Source organism: Lissotriton vulgaris, chromosome 5 (assembly GCF_964263255.1).
Source record: "Lissotriton vulgaris chromosome 5, aLisVul1.2, whole genome shotgun sequence".
NCBI classification, from domain to species: Eukaryota; Metazoa; Chordata; class Amphibia; order Caudata; family Salamandridae; genus Lissotriton; species Lissotriton vulgaris.
The window spans coordinates 152,966,082-152,983,854 of record NC_141693.1 but is presented as its reverse complement, the minus strand read 5'-3'; positions in this window follow the sequence as shown (position 1 = coordinate 152,983,854).

Below are 17,773 nucleotides of genomic sequence, written 5' to 3'. Positions count from 1 at the left end.
GTTCTATAGAATCTCACTGTATCTCTGCATGTCCCTGTCCTGTAGAACAAAGAGTGTATCATATACTAGGTGTTTTTAAGCACAAGTGTCCTGCTAAGGGTGTTTCATGGGCCACTGGCAGCATGAACTTCCTGTGCGCTTAGGGAATCACAAGCCTTCTACTGGCATTCTGGCTCAATATTCATGGGCTCACTGTGCAGACGTTCATCCTGAAAGTCAACATAATGCCTTCCAACAACTACTTTGCTGACCACTTTTTGAGCTTCCTTCCAAAGTCCCACAGAGTAAGGCACTCTACTTGTGCCTGGTGACATTCTTTCTGGTAAATCCTACAGCAGCTAACAACCCCCTGTAGCTCTGATAGTGACCCAGGCTACAACATCCGCTCCAGTTCACCTGTCTCATCCTACTCTTCAGTTGAAGCATGGACAATGGACGTTTTCAGACTATGCCATGGTCGGCTCTCATCCTTTCTCCATGCTTTTCAAATCCAGTGATCCTTGCTGTAAAACTTGGTACATTGCCACTTCCACTATGTATGTTGTATCATGGGCATAGACATTATTCCTATGCCCATTGTGAGGGCATGCTTTGTGTTCCCTCTAAGTCACAGAATCGGTTCCAGACCTCATTTACTTTACCAGAGAAAAGCATTTGTGCCTTAGCTTGATTATAAGGACAAGCATTCAATCGGAAATAAAGCAGGGGTATATGCAGTGGCGGTGCGTCCATTGGGGGCGTTGGGGCGGTGCCCCACTAGCCATGGACGACCGCACTGCCAAAATGAGCGTAATTACTTTTTTTTAAATAAAACTGAGCCGAGCGCGCAGGCACCCGAGCACTGCGCGCTACCGGCCCGGGACAAGCCCGACTGAATCGGGCATCCATTAAGGAAGTGGGCCGTGGGGGGCGGGGCTGAGGCAGAGAGTGACAGGCAGAGGCAGGCAGCACACAGTTACCGTACAGACAGCTGCCCGCTGACAGCGCATGTAAAATCCCGGAGTCTTTAATATTTTGACTGGCCCGCGCATGCGTAGACTGTAGCCCTCCTCCCCCCCCTCTCCCATCTTGCACTCAGAGACATAGGCAGGACCCGGGCCCCCGGTCTGATGTAGGGCAGATAGTACCCTGCTCTTAAGCCAATCCTGGCGCAGTGGCGCTGTTAACGCTGCGCCAGGATTGGCTGCTGCAGCAGGATGGTGCCACGTGGGTGTTGGCTGCTATCTATGCTGAGGGTCGCACACTATGGCCAATCACATATGGCTATGTCGCCATGTAGTTTGTGATTGGCCATTTGCCTACGCTGTGGGGACGTCACCGTGCGTGGCACACCAGTGCTGGAGACTCTTCGTCGTGACCGGCAGCAGTGAAGAAAAGTACTGTCACACCCTGTCCTCGTAGACTCTACGATGGCTTAACCTCTTTCAAATACACCAGATATATTGTCTCAGTTCCCGATATGCTAAAAAATCTTTAAATCTATCAGGATCAAAACGGGTGCAGATCTCCACTTTAGCTGCTTTCCTACGATGTTTCCTGCGTTCTGAAAAGACGTCCGGTGTTTGAACTAACTGGAAACCTTTTGAAAACCTCTTGAACCTGGAAGCCTGGCGCTGGCGCCTAGAATCAAGCAGCCACACACCAGGGTGCGAAACAGAGTTACTCACCACTCACCGCTACCTGTCAGCTGTTCCGTAAATCAGAGGGATCGAGTGGCCGCGAGTCTTCTTGAGTATCTGGGAGCAACTGGGATCAACTGTGAGTAAGCACACACTGCACCCCACATCTGTGTATTTATTAACGTGCTAATATGCTGCTCACTGCGCTAGCAGCATTAACTGCGCGACTCAGACTCTGCCTCTCGATCGCGGCTGGGAACCCGCTCTCTGTCACTGCCTGCTATCGCCTGCTTCACTACTACTGGCCTCCGTTTTCCTTTTTTTTCTCACCTTCACCTCGGGCCTCTGCGCTTCAAAATCCGCCGTGGCCATCTACTGCCTTATTTCGCCGCTGCATTGCTTGCCTGTGAAGTCGTTGTTGCGTTGCCGTTTCAGAGTGCAGCCTGCGGCCTGCCTGGACCTTTGCTTGTGCAGCAGAGTAGGCACTAGCAGCAGAAGTAGTGTGCGTGCAGTCTGAGTTAGTGCCAGCCATCCGGTCCACCGTCCACCCTCCGTAAGTTAAACCGAAACTGGTTAGAGTTGTGTGTGTAAGAGCAGGCACAGGTTAACAGCACACCACTGTTCCAAAATCACGCAGCACCCATCGGCTGTGCGTCTGGTAACGCTGGGAAATGGTCTCAAAGCTGGGGCGGCCACATTCACAAGAAACAAGGCAATTAGTGTAAAACGTCCGATTTCGTGGCAAAACCCCTACCTAAAGAGAAGCGCTGACTCCTTGCAGAACTTTACCGTCTGATCCCCTGCATTTCCCCTCTCCCTGTCCCCGTGTGGGTGGGCAGCACAGCCTCGCCGTCAGCATCAGCATGCCAGCAGCTGCTCTCCAGCTGGCCGTGAGAATGATCAATTAATTTCACTACCAAAGAGGGTAAAGGCAAAGAAACAGGCGCCAATCAGTTCATTGCCTCACAGCAATAACCCCCAGCAAAAGTGGCATTTAAGTGAATTATGATATTTGTTTTGACGAAAAACACCAGTGTGCGGGCGGTGGAGGCAGCTGAGGGAACAGGGCCCTGCATTTCCAACTTGTTCTGCTGCCTAGAACCCCCCTTGATTACTGCAATGCACAGGATTTGCTTCTCCCGCTATATGGTAAATAGTAATGAGGTAACCCAGGGCCAGAGCTGCTTCCTAGAAAAAGTACAATTAAATGTGCCTTTTATCTTACCAATTAATATTCTTGTCTAAATACATTAATCACAAAAATGCCTGCCCCTAAATGCGCTTTAAAGACTGGGAGAAGTTATAGGCCAAACTAACTTGTTGTACAGATACAATGAACATTTAACCCGTATTTACGCTTGTCACATGGATGGGGTATAGTATAGGTAGTCTAAAAAAATGAAGGAACAGTTTTTTTAAAAGTTATATATAGCGCAAACTCGATCCAACCGAAGGTGTTGGACTCGGAGCGCTGTACACGAGCACCAATTGTATTATGCAAGGACACCTTTTTTGAGGCACAAGGATTGTAAAAGATTTGCCCAGAATCACAAGATGTTGAGCTGAAGTGCAGAGACTCGAACAGGGTTCCTCATTTCTTAAAGTCGGGGTCTCTGGCCTTCCCCCCCATCCTCTCCTTTACCTTCAGAGGTCAAGTCAGCTAGCAACGTACAAGCATTGGTATTTATTTCATTTTCCATGGACCAAACGTGAGAAACAAAAAGAGAGGTTTCTCTCCCCGTCCTCATGGTTGGTCAGCTGATGTTGAACACATCTGCTATATCAAGAACTAACAAAGCAACCAAGAAGTTTGAATTTTGTGAACTGCTTGCATACAGAGGCAAAAACAGTACTGGGGCACATCCACACAAAAATGGAATGTTATCCACTGTAACACAGATATGCATTATGCACCCTAGCAATCGGTCCCATGAGTATACATATATCCAGGGCTTTACGTGGGCCAGGTCACTGTTCTCAGCCCCTGACCCGACTAGTAGCTTCCTGACCTTTGCTCTGCATTCTAAACTATGCTCAGCGCTCCATCTGGTACTTGTGTTGCCCATTTATAACGCGCTCCTTTTCAATTGTCCAAACCCTCTGTCTGGTTCTCATTGGTAAAGCTCTGCCATGCACATGAACTGGCTTCTCTTCCGAGCTGCAGGCCAGCAGCAGCACCTGAAGGAAAGGATGAAAGGCGGAGTCGACCCACTTGCATTCGAACCGTCCGTCGCTATGAGGTCGAGCTCAGCCTCAGATTCCTAAAGTGTATAATCAATAATTAATACTCTGCGCCATGGCGGCTGGTACATCCAACAAAGTTAATTTTGTTTGCAAAGCGCACACTGTTACTAGTTAAATTGCTTCTAGGAGGTGCTTTCGAGAGCAGCACCAGTACGTGTGAGAGAGGTTTGCACTCAGCGCTTGTGATTGTATGCTGCATTCATTGGTTGGTGCTGTCTTCCCTGCTGTGGTTACAGTTGTGGTCATTGCGTTGGTCTCTACCCTGATGGCACCTTTGATCACTACTGGAGTCCTGTTATATCTTTAGCTCTGTAGTACTTGCAGCCGTTGTTACTGTTGTTGCATCAGTTGTTGCTACAGTGGTGGTGGCAATTGTCGCATCGGTTGTGACTCAATCGGAGGCAACTGTTGACGCTATTGTACTCCACTGGTGTGGTTACTACTGTGGTCGCTGCTGTTGTCCCTGCAGTGCAGACAGCTGTTGTTGCTTGTATGGTCCTTGTCATGATGGAACCTGTGATTGCTTCATTGGTAACTGCTATGACAGCACATGTGTTACTGCTGTAAGGACAGCATTTGTTGCCGCTCTGGTCCCTTCTGTGGTGATAGATGTGGCTACTACTGTAGTCCCTGCTGTGATTGCTCACTCAAGTCACTGGGAGTACCAGGGGCAGAATGTGTGTCAGGAAAACTGCATAGTTCAGTCGCATAAAGGGACTGTTTTTCATTGCCCTTACGAATGAAAAACGCAATTCAAAATGTACAAGTGCTCAAAAAAGCCCAGAAATCCCCTGTTTATATTTTCCCAGGTATTCTCATGTTTGCTGTTAAATGAGATCTTGCCAACGCAAAATCTGTCTCTAGCAGACCTGATAAGATATAGCCAGGGGCCACGAAGGTAGAATGCAGTTTTCATTTTAAAGGGCCAGTAAAGCATTTTATCCCGCTCAGTACACTGTTCCTTTCTCTAGCTGTCAGTACCAAACAGAGTCGAGCTTTATCCCCATTCAGGGAAACATTCTGTTTACAAAGAATGGAAAAGCTGGTAGCCGAAGTGGAATATTTCCGTGTAGCGTATGTAAACACAATTCCCTTTTTCAAGTGCTACTGAATAGGTTTTCATATTATGGCAGGCCGTCATTAGCTCAACTCTAGCTTTTCATGATGTGTGGGTAGTGAGACAGACCGACCCTCTGTTATAATCCATGTCAATGTTGTTTGTAAGGCGCACACAACATAATTGAACTGCTTCTAGGTGCTTTTCTGAACAGAAACAGTATTAAGTGTGAGGGTGGTTTGCATAGAGGGGGTGTAAGACCTGGGGTCACCAGCTCTTAAGGGGGTAGCATGGCTCGAGCAGGAAGGCAGCCAGGGGCTTGTGTGTAAAGCAGCTACTTAATGCACACATCCAATGAAACACACAGTGGAGCAATAATGGAGACCACACCAGTAGTTGTATTTGAAAGAATCAAGATCTTTTATATAGGCTTTCAAATAGAGCGTTGCATTATTAATTCATCAGCATTTCAGGTAAGCATTTCATCGAGACATTTCATGAATCACGTTCAGGTTACATTTTTCTATGAATGGGTGAACATTTCATTAGAATATTAACCAGCTCATCTAGCAGTGAAACACTAGCTAACCCCGCTTGTCGTATCAACTCTCTGACAGGCAACGGGGTAACTGTATTAACCTGGAGGATCCTACAAGAAGTGACTATAGTAATGCCTTTAAATATCACATCAAACCTCTCAAGGACGCCTTTCCTTAAAGGTAATACAACATTGGGGGAAGAGAACACCTGCACCCTGGCATTGGTTAGCAATGGGAGGGTGCCCAGAGTCCTAAAGCCAACAAAAAGTAGGTGTGAAAAATGAGGCAAGGGCAAAAAATACAGGGAAAGACCACCCAAGGGCTGACAGGTCTAACAGGGGGCTTGTGGGATTTTAAGGCAGGCAAGCATTGCTGGCTGATTTAAGTGGATCAACTCTAGCTTTTCATGGTGTGTGACGAAGGGACTTCACTGCCCACAGGGCCACTGCTGTAGGGTTACTTGGCGATCTGCTTTGGGTCCAACACTTAGGATTGAGCCTCTGGACATCAACAGCAAAAAAAGGGGTCTGGTTGTCAAAGGACAGTAGTCGCTGACTGCCCGGGCGCCCCTAAAAAGACAGGCACTACCGAGGTCTATTTGGTGCTGCTGACACTGCTGAGGCTGGGCTCATGGTAAGGGGGGCCGAACTATAGAGGTGAAGAACTGAATAGAATTGACTCAGTTGGAGCCCATGACCCCTCATTGCCATGGGACACCCTAAAACACTCCCCGCATTGCTCTGCCATAATTTGTGGCCCCAGGTCATGTTTATCCTAGAGAGAGATCAGAGTTTTGTCTAATGGAGGTTTTGACTCATGGAAAGGTAGCAGAGAAGGTTAATATGCCTGCTGCAAGGAACATGTACCTGATCCAGATCACAAAATGCTGTAAAGAGGTCAGTGAGTCACTGCATTTGTCTGTTATGAAGCTCTGTTGTTATACTGAATAAGCAGCTACCTAGTATGTTATATGACAGCTCTTTAATAATGTAATACCTGCACTTTCACAATTGCTTTATTAACCTTCCTGCTTTCTCAAATTTGCTTGAAAATGCACCATTTTTCCACTATTTTTTCAAAATTTTCTCGGGGGGAATTCCCCCCGAACCCTCCTTGGGGGGTCCAGGCTCGCTCGCTACGCTCACTCGCTACGGAGTAGTATCATTATCACTTTCCGCCGCACCACTTTCAAATGTCACCAGCCGCCACTGGGTATATGCCCATTTACCAAACAGGGAACACGCCCATCCCCAGAGCCGAACAAAAGCTACTCCCTTCTGCAATAATTTTGAAATGGATACATGATTTTGGGAAACTGATGAATAAAGGACAAAAATCTCTGAATTGCCTAAACTGAGGTGGGTGTAGGCCACTAAAATAATTTAGCTACATTCATTTTATCCATCTGGATACATTGTAATCATGTACCCCAAATTCTCTGTGGAAGTGGCAGGAAAAAGACATGTCTTTTTAGTAAAAAAGTGATGTTCTCTTAAGCATTGTAATAATGCTTTAAAATGTGAGTTTCCATGGCATAAGAGTAGTTCAAAATAGTAATACCAATAGATAGACAATCCAAAACATATCCAACCAACCTCTCACTACCTCATGTTTAAAATGCTGCAGGAGAATTGCACAGATCAAAAAGCATAATTTGGCATTCACACATTCCAATTGTTGGCTGCAATTCACAAATGTAACTTTTGATTAATTTACACTTTTAGGCCAATTAGCAAGTTTTTTCTTATTCACAAAATTCAAGTGCAAGTTAATAGTAAATCACATAGAAAGTAGTAGTAAGTCCAGCACCTCCCATGGCTGACTACTGGTACTGCAATACCCTCCCATAGAAAATAATGAAGGTAGGGAAGGAAAATAAAACCCCTTAAGAAATAATGTTAGTAAACATTTAATTACATAGAATATAATGTTGAAACGTATATAAACGTAGTAAAAATGTATTATTTGATTATAACATATTTTAAGTACCTAATTCAAATTAAAAATGAATGTAACAGTCATTTTTATTAAATATAACTACATTAATTTGATTGGATTTTATACTCCACTTTTAATAAATAATAATGCATGATAAAAATATTTGTTTCTTTAAGGCATTAATAAAATGTTAAAATTCAGGAAAATATATTTAACTTAATTTGATATCTATACTACTATTATAAAGAGAGAATAGAAACCTTTTGGCAAGGTAAACTCGGGAACCACAGCGCCAATCCACACACCCAATACATTGTTGGAATCCTCAGGATGTGTAGATGGACATAGACGACATAAAATAAAAATAAAACGTAAATTAAAAAATAAAAATTTAAAAACAAAGTAGTCCCCTAAAACTAGCGCCAGCCGCGATGTAGCACTGACCGCGACCTAGACGTGCGTGATGACGACAGGCGGGGAGGAGCGGTGACGAGCGGCGAGGAGTGGCGTTAAAGTCCAGAGCGCGGGGAGGAGTGGCGGCTCAGGTAAGGCAAAGGCGAGGCGGGAGGCGGGCGGGAGGTGGTCTGGGCAATGTCGGGGCGGGCGGGGTCGGCGAGGCGGGAGGCGGGAGGGAGGCGGGCAGCAGACGGGAGGCAGTCTGGGCAATGTCGGGGCAGGGAGGAGCCTGGGCGGGAGTGTAAAGAAACATAAAATGCTGCCCCCAGCCCCCTTCTGCCCCGGCAACGCCTGGGCGGGCTGCTAGTCTTTCTATAAAATAAAGATGTATTTAAAAATTATGTTTATAGTACATTTATTTGTACTTTGGTCTACATTTAAAATGAATATATAACATTAATTTAAATTAGGATTTAACTTACATATATACATATATATATATATATTTGAATATATTTATGTAGTCACAAGTTATCTTAAGTAACTTTAACTTGCACCCTCGCTTTTTAGTGTTCCCATTGATGATGTCACTTAAAATGTTTGCTGTAATGTGTTCAATGATGTCATCAAATGTCATGATTAATTTAGTATGTATGGTAATTAGCAGCCGTCAACCGTGCATGGCATGGGGTTGGCTGCAGAGCCTAGCCAACCCCCACCACGCTTAGGGCCCCATTAGGATGGTGGAAAACTACCTCGACCGCCATGGAGTCGGGAAACAACCTCCCGCCGGCACCGCGGAGAAACAGGCGGTCTGATTCGGAACAACCGCCAAAAAAGACCGACTGCGGAGGTAGCGGGCCAACAAAAACTGCCCTACGTGGGCGGTGACTTCCAAAAACCGAACGTGGCGTTTCGGAAATGCAGCAGAAAAGCTACAACCCACCGCAAGTAAAGCAGAGACACCGCACGGGAAATTAGTATATCCCGATGGTCCCGCAGTACAAACCACTGTTTCCGACCGCCGCGGTCGCACACTGCAGTGAATGGGAGAGCCAATGGGAGAGCTGCAGCATGGCCACCTTTACGGACAATCCTCATAAAATATGGCGGACAATGCAAAAACACAACAACAAAGGCAAACAGTGCACACAAAAAATGTAGCCATGCCCCCCAAATACACAAAACACTTCCAAATGACAAAATCACTAAATGCCAAACAAAAACATACAAATTCGAGGACAACTCCCACAGCACACCTGACAGCAATACCCCATTATGACACACCCACTTAGCTGAGTGTAAAACCATCCCCTTCACTGACCACAATCCTTTGCAACACTCCAGAAGCAAAGGGCACACACTAGACCTGACAGGAGAGGCAAGACAACAAAGAACACCCACCACCACCACCTCCACCACCACCATCACACCAGCACCAACAATCCCCCAGCACATAACACACCTCACCCAAAAACATCACACCCACCACCTACACCCCTGCACCCTCAAACACTTCAAACACCACACAACATGGCATCACAGAAAATGCCCAAATCCACAGAGAGTGAGTTGACAGTCATGGTAAATGAGATAGTGAGAGTGGAACCACAACTGTTTGGTAGCCTGGTCCAACAGACACCATTACCCACAAGGACACAAATGTGGGAAAGGATAGTTCAAAGGGTCAATGCAGTAGGGACCACCCCGTGATCCAAGAAGAAGAACATGAAGCAGTGGCATGATCTGAAGAGGGTTGTCAAAGAGAGGAGGAGCAAGAACTGGGAGCTGGCTAACCAGACTGGCAGTGGCCCTCCCATCCCACAGAAAACATTCACACCATGGGAGGAGAAGTTGCTTCCCATACTATATCCTGAGAGTCTCACAAGAATATCCGGGGGAGTGGAGGCTGGTAAGTACAAACAAATGTTAACCAACACACCGATATGTACTGTCTTGCACAAACAAAAACCCACATCACCCAGGACAAATCCAACCACACACCCACCAAAATCATCCTGACTCTCAGATCCAACCTTCACTCACTCCCATTTACCCTAAACATAGCCACCAATATTACCATGGGAGCATGAGCACAGGCAGCCTGTACTACTACTCCCACCATAGTCCCTGGCCCGCACCCCAGCAGGAAAGAGCTCTCCTCCATCCACAAGCAGTTGGAAGCCATTGCAGTGTTCACCCTCACCTAACAGGTAGGCACAATCTTGCCTTGGTAGGCCTGTAGGTGGGAGGGAGGCCTGCACTACTACTCCCACCATGCCCTCTGTCCTACACCCCAGCAGGCTAGAGCCCTTCCTCTCCCAGGAGCACTTGGAAACCATTGCATTGTCCACCCTCACCTTGCAGGTAGGTAGCCATCTTGCTTGGAAAACATGTTTGTGGGAGGGAGGCCTGTACCACAGCTCCCACCATGCCCCCTGTCCCACACCCCAGCAAGATGGAACCCTCATCCCACACCACCCAGGAGCACATGGAAGCCATTGCATTGTTCACCAAACAAACCTACAGGTAGGTAGCCATCTTGCTTGGGAGGCCTGTTTTGGGGGAGGGAGGTCTGTACCACTACTCCCACCATGCCCCCTGTCCCACACCCCAGCAAGATAGGGCCCCTCCCCACACCACCCAGGAGCTCATGGAAGCCATTGAATTGTTTTTCAAACAAACTTACAGGTAGGTAGCCAGCTTGCTTGGGAGGCCTGTTTGGGGAAGGGAGGCCTGTACCGTACCACTACTCCCACCATGCACCCTGTCCCTCACCCCAGCAAGATGGAGCCCTCCCCCCACACCACCCAGGAGCACTTGGAAGCCATTTCATTGATCATCAAACAAACTTATAGGTAGGTAGCCATCTTGCTTGGGAGGCTTGTTTAGGGGAGTGAGGCCTGCACCACTACTCCCACCATGCCCCCTGTCCCACACCCCAGCAAGATGGAGCCCTGCCCCCACACCACTCAGGAGCACATGGAAGCCATTGAATTGTTTTTCAAACAAACTTACAGGTAGGTAGCCATCTTGCTTGGGAGGCCTGTTTGGGGGAGGGAGGCCTGTACCGTACCACTACTCCCACCATGCACCCTGTCCCACACCCCAGAAAGATGGAGCCCTTCCCCCACACCACCCAGGAGCACATGGAAGCCATTGCATTGTTCACCAAACAAACTTACAGGTAGGTAGCCATCTTGCTTGGGAGGTCTGTTTGGGGGAAGGATGCCTGCACTACTACTCCCACCATGTCCTCTGTCCCACACCCCAGAAGGATAGAGCCTTCCCCCTCCCAGGGGCACTTGGAAGCCATTACATTGTTTACCAACCAAAGTTACCGGTAGGTAGCCATCTTGCTTGAGAGGCCTGTTTGGGGGAAGGATGCCTGCACTACTACTCCCACCATGCCCTCAGTCCCACACCCCAGAAGGATAGGGCCTTCCCCCTCCCGGGAGCACTTGCAAGCCATTGCATTGTTCACCAAACAAACTTACAGGTAGGTAGCCATCTTCACTGGGCTGGCTGTTTGTGGGTGGGAGACCTGCATCATACCTGACATGTAGGAGTAATTGATGTTCCATCAGCACCATGTAATGAGGCACAGTATTGCACTTAATAATAATAGTGAAGATCTCTCCGTTGTGTAGTGTACAGATAGTGGATGACACGCAGCTAACAGAATACTTGCACAGTGCCCAACACTGACCATTCCCCATCTAATACACAGGTGATGAAGAACTCACTGCTGAGGACAACAATGACCAGCAGAGCCAGTCTCCACCCCTGGTACATGGACTCTCGGATGTTGACTCCCAGGATAGTTTGGACGATGAGCTCCAGGCTGGCCCATCTGGTGTGGCAGGGACCAACAGGTCCCAGGCCCTCATCCTCCCCACCACCAAGTCTGCTGCAACAACAACAGCACAACAAACCCCTGCAGTCAAGGGCTGTGCCTCCACCGCTGCCACCTCCACCACCATCACCAGTACCACCTGCAGCACCCTCCCGTTCCCAGGGGATGACCAGGCCACACAACAACTGAGGACGGCAGCGAGAGTGTGCAGGGACCCACCATGGCGAGGCAACAGGTCCGTGGCAGCAGGGCAGGTGGGATGGCCAGGGTCACCCCCAGACCTCAGGAGGATGGCACACCATCACTGGACCACTTCACCAGAGTAATCGGGCATATGAACAGGTCCAGCGACAAAGTGGCTGGTCTGACAAACTATTACGTGAGCACATCCTGCTTATGAGGTCCATCGACACACGCATTGGACAAATGGTAGACCTCATGGCCCAGCAAGTGGCGTTACTGAGAGACAGGCCTGCATCCCAAACAATACCTCCGCCCCGTCTGTTGTGCTGCAGGATGACACTGCACCATCCTCCCCTGCGGCCACAGAGAGGAGTGAGCCCTCAGACGCCACTGGCCATGCAGCAGGCCCCCCCGCCAAAGCGATCAAGGGGGTGTCCAAAGAAGAGCCTGGGTGTCTCTGGAGGCAAAGTACCAGCCACACGCCAGTCACGGAGCCATCCCTGATGGCAACCCTCTTCCCCACTGCATTGACTGTTTGGACTGTCCTTTCCCAAACTGCCTTGTGAATGGCACCTGTATGTTGGACTGGGTCACCACATCCATGTGGTATCTACTCTTGCATCTCATTTACCATGACTGTCAACTCACAGCCCCATTACCACCTTCATGTAAATATGCCCGCGCCCCTCACATGTCAACTTTGTAAATAAAATACCTTACACACTTCAATTGGTGCAGCCTTGTCTTTAGTACAATATTTACAGTGTTCAAAATGTCCATGATGTATCCAAAAGATGTACAGTATGTAAGCATGGATCATTTTGAGGAACCTAGGGAGGTACAACAGAACAACAGTCACTGGTGTTAGTGTGGCATCACAGACATAACACTACACAAACATCCACATAAGTCTACAGGCAGACAACACAATGTGCAACAAGTGTCAACAAACAGAGTTCTGTATACGTTCACATGTGAAATGTCACTGCCACATTTCCACACACAGGTGACTCAACATGTGCCTGTCTGTACCATCCCCACATAGCCCTTCACAACAACAGCAATCACACCAGACAATGTACAAGTCGTACCTCGTCACCCACCTTCAAGTGAAGTAGCGGGTGATGAGCTGTTTACGCATGTCAACTCCTTCCTCCTCTCCACTGTCCTCATCACTGGACTCAGGGCCCTGAACAGGCAGGGGCCTTGGGTCCTCATCATCATCCAGGAGCAGGGGAATCCCCTTGTGAATGGCCATGTTGTGGAGCATACAGCGTGCCACAATGATCTTGCAGACCTTCCCAGGCGATTATGACAGTGCACCTCTAGTCCTGTCAAGGCAACAGAATCTTGACTTGAGCAGGACAAAAGTCCACTCAATGACACAACAGGTCCCGCCATGGGCCTCATTGTACATGATGTAAGCCGGGGTCCTGGGATTCCACAGTGGGCTCAGCAGCCATGGACGGCTGGGATATGCAGAGTCACCTGTGAATGAGAAACACACATTGCAATGTTGCACAGGCAGAGGGCAGCACGTCACACACACAGCACGCCATATCACTAGGCATACTCACCCACAATCCAAGCACGTTCGGGAAGCAGATTATCCATCAGCCTGGGCACAATGCTGTTCTTCAGGATGTAGGAATCATGGGCTGAGCCGTGGAATCTGGCACACACATGCGACATGGTCATGTCCGCAAGGCACACCTCCTGCACATTGATCAAGTGATAATGTTTTCGATTCCTAAAAATGTGCTCACTCGCCGGTGGTGGCACCAGACCAACATGGGTGCAATCGATGGCGCCAACAACATTGGAGTTATTCCCAAGCAGATAGAAGTCTCCCTTCACAATGGCCAAATCTGCTCCCCTGGGGAAATGTATGCATCTATCCTTATAGGTCATCATGGCTGCAAGTACATCCCTCAGCAACACTTTGTACGTTGGTGTGAAAGCAGTTGGGTAGTGGCAACGAGGCTGCATGTGGGGCTCCAACAGATCACAAAGGGTCTTCAGGGTGGGTCTGTCGAGGCGGAATTTTCGAATGATCGCAACACTCTCCATGTCCTCCAGCAGTGTCAAGTGACGTAGGAGATTAGGCCTCCTCCTAGTTGAGAAGAACATGGACACATGTCAATGACAACCTTCATGAGATGGCCACAGCACCTCCCATCAAGGATGTCACGGAAAAAGAAAGACTGCCATGTGAAACGCGTGTCACTCCAGGTTACATGGGTGTACATTTGTGACAGACAGAGGGCACACCTCACCATTTACCTTACACAAGTGCCGCAAACAACACATAGGTCAATGTGAATGCACACATACTGAACCTCACATTTCACATGTGCACGCCTTGTAGCATACCATCCAGCCAATGTGTGTAAAATGAACATGACTGTCTCATATTTATCTGCTGTACCTGTCACACCTCAATGCATCATGTAAACTTGGCACACATCCACAACACAAAGATCACAGTAGGCAGCAAACTGTCATTTGTGTGCATGATCAGATATGAAAGCACAAGTAAGTAACAACACCATACAGTGAGACAAGCCTTGCCAAGGTCAGCAATGACACACAACACATTGATTTGTTACACATTGTTGAGTCCACTACAACAATGCCATGCATCATCAACCATCAAGTGCATAATTGACATGGCAGGGACCACAGACCAATGTACGTCACACATAGCCAACCATGGCACGAGCGTCAATCTGGGGATTTGATGGAATAATGGCATTGTGTGCACGATGATGTGCCCTTAACCATGTCTCCGCTGTGTACTGTAGAAGTTTTCACGATGGACATTGCCATTGCATGTGACCAAAATCATGGTAGCTACCGCCTGGCCTCGGCGGTGTAAGACCAGCACCACCCCCTTCACAAGTACGGTAGTCATTGGCATGGAGACATGGGTAGATGGCGGTGGGCTTTCTCCACCACCCAAATCGTGGTAGCTACCGCCTGCCATCCGGCGGTGTGGCACCAGCACCAGCCCCTTCACAAGTGCGGTAGTCATTGGCATGGAGACATGGGTAGATGGCGGTGGACATGCTCCGCCACCCAAAACTCGGTAGTTACCGCCTGGCCACGGTGGTGTGACACTGCCATGGGGCATTGCCTACAGCCAATGGGAGCGACGATTGTGGTGGCAGGATGCAGTTTTGAATATCGCAGAAGGCATGCTCCGCCACCACGGAGGCGGTCATTGGATGGGTTTGAAAGATGCACCATTGCGGTAGCGCACCCCGGGCCCCTATGGTGCATCACCACCATGGAGCATTGCCTACAGCCAATGGGAGTGATGATTGTGGTGGCAGGATGCAGTTTTGAAAATCGCGGAAGGCGTGCTCCGCCACCGTGGAGGCGGTCATTGGATGGGTTTGAAAGATGCACCATCACAGTAGCGTACCCGGGACCCAGCGTTGCATCACCGCCATGGAGCATTGCCTACAGCCAATGGAAGCAATGATTGTGGTGGCAGGATGCCGTTTTGAAAATCGCGGAAGGCGTGCTCCGCCATCCCGGAGGCGGTCATTAGATGGGTTTGAAAAAGACAGACCTGGACAATCAATTGTTGCAGCTTGGCACTGAAGAAACGATCCCAGGGGGCTATAAATCTGTGGAAGTGAGCCTCACATTTCCACTGCTCACAGAGCGTGCTGCCTTGGACACTCTCCTGCTGCTGCCTCCAGAGCGTGCTGCCTTGGACCCTCTCATGCTGCTGACTCTAGAGCGTGCTGCTTCGGACCATCTCCTGCTGCTGCCTCCAGAGCGTGCTGCCTTGGACCCTCTCCTGCTGCTGCCTCCAGATCGGGATGCTTGGAACCCCTCACAACCCACTTCCACCACAGGTGTTCCATGTCCACAGGGATGGCAAGGACAGAGAAGATCCGTGCCAGTCCATTCACAAGTGAGGAGCTGAAGGTCCTTGTGGATGAGGTGCTGCCGCAGTACCCAAGGCTGTATGGGGCACCCAATGTTGTGGTAAGTCATTGTAAAGGGAGGAGTATTGCAGGGGGTCAGAGATGTAGTTGTACTACTGCAGTATATGCCTGAGGGTGTGGGGTTGTGTCATACCCTGACAAACATGCTGTCTCCAGGGCGAGGGAGTATGTGTGTCCCAAAGTCATGGTTTACCCTGCCTGCAGTTCTATGTCTGAGTGGAGTGTGTTACATTGTCAGCCATACAGAGCCACAGGATGTTGGACATGCAGGTGCCAGGACAGTAATTGCTTGGGTGATTGTCTTTATGTGCCCCTGTTGTCCGACTCAGCGTGAACTCAGAGACTATGCCCAGTGCAAACCAACCAAGACAAGATGATATCACAGTTGTTCTTTTAAATTCTTCTAATTACTCTGGGTAGTTCGTGCACTTTGTGACTTACATTTTTGTGTAGTTCTTTAGACTGAGAGCAGATCTAGGGCTCCGGTCGGCGTTTTGCTTGCCTCCCCAGCGCGACTTCGGAAGCGCCATCTTGGGGGTATTCTGACACCAGCGCTCTAGTGCTAGGGCAATTACTGCCCCTCGCACTATAAATTCCTGGTGTCTGCTTGCGCTCTTCTTGACACACATCGCCGCTCCCCTGCCTCACCGGGAGTTAGGCTGTACACCGACCACATTTACCACTCTGCCTCTGATTTTAAGACCCATATCGTCGGAACTAATGCAAAATCTTTTAAATTCTTCTAATTACTCTGGGCAGTTCGTGGACTTTGTGACTTACATTTTTGTGTAGTTCTTTAGACTGAGAGCCGATCTAGGGCTCCGGTCGGCGTTTTGCTTGCCTCCCCAGTCAAGTCAAGTCAAGTCAAAGAATTTATATAGCCCGCTACATACCCAGAGGGTCTCAAGGCGCTTGAGGAGGGGTGGGGAATTACTTGTCAAATATCCACGTTTTAAGTTGCTTTCTGAATGCTAGGTGGTTCTGGGTAAGGCGAAGGTAAGTGGGAAGTGAGTTCCAGGTATTAGCTGCCAGGTAGGAGAAGGATCTGCCTCCCATGGTGGTTTTGTTGATGCGAGGTACCGTGGCGAGGGCTTGGTTGGATGATCGTAGCTGGCGGGAGGGGGTGTAGAAGGACAGTCGTGTGTTGAGGCATTCTGGTCCGATTTCGTAGAGTGCTTTGTGTGCGTGGGTTAGGAGCCGGAAAGTGATCCTCTTATTGACAGGAAGCCAGTGGAGGTTTTTCAGGTGACCAGAGATATGTTCTTTACGTGGGATCTCTAATATGAGCCTGGCTGAGGCGTTTTGGATTCGTTGGAGTTTTTTCTGGAGTTTAGCGGTAGTACCGGCGTAGAGGGTGTTTCCATAGTCCAGTCGGCTCGTGACCAGAGCGTGGGTGATCGTTTTCCTAGTTTCGGTGGGGATCCAACGACATGTTTTTTTGAGCATGCGAAGAATGTTGAAGCAGGATGAAGAGACGGCGTTGACTTGTCTGTTCATTGAAAGTGAGGAATCCAGGATGACGCCCAGGTTCCGTGCGTGGTCTGTCGGGATGGGTGCTTTTTCAAGGGCTTCTGGCCACCACGAGTCGTCCCATGCAGAGGGGGAGGTGCCTAAGATGAGGACTTCTGTTTTATCTGAGTTCAGTTTCAGACGGCTGTGTTTCATCCATTCGGCTACTTCTTTCATTCCTTCGTGTAGGTTAGTTTTGGCGGTGCTAGGGTCATTGGTGAGTGATAGGATCAGTTGAGTGTCGTCCGCGTAGGAGATGATGTTGAGGTTGTGTTGGCGTGCGATGGCCGCGAGGGGGCTCATGTATACGTTGAAAAGGGTGGGGCTGAGTGAAGATCCTTGTGGTACGCCGCAGATGACTTCAGTGGCCTCTGACTTGAATGGTGGAAGGCGGACTCTCTGGGTTCTTCCGGTGAGGAACGAGGTGATCCATTCTAGTGCTTTTCCTTGGATTCCGATGTTTCTGAGGC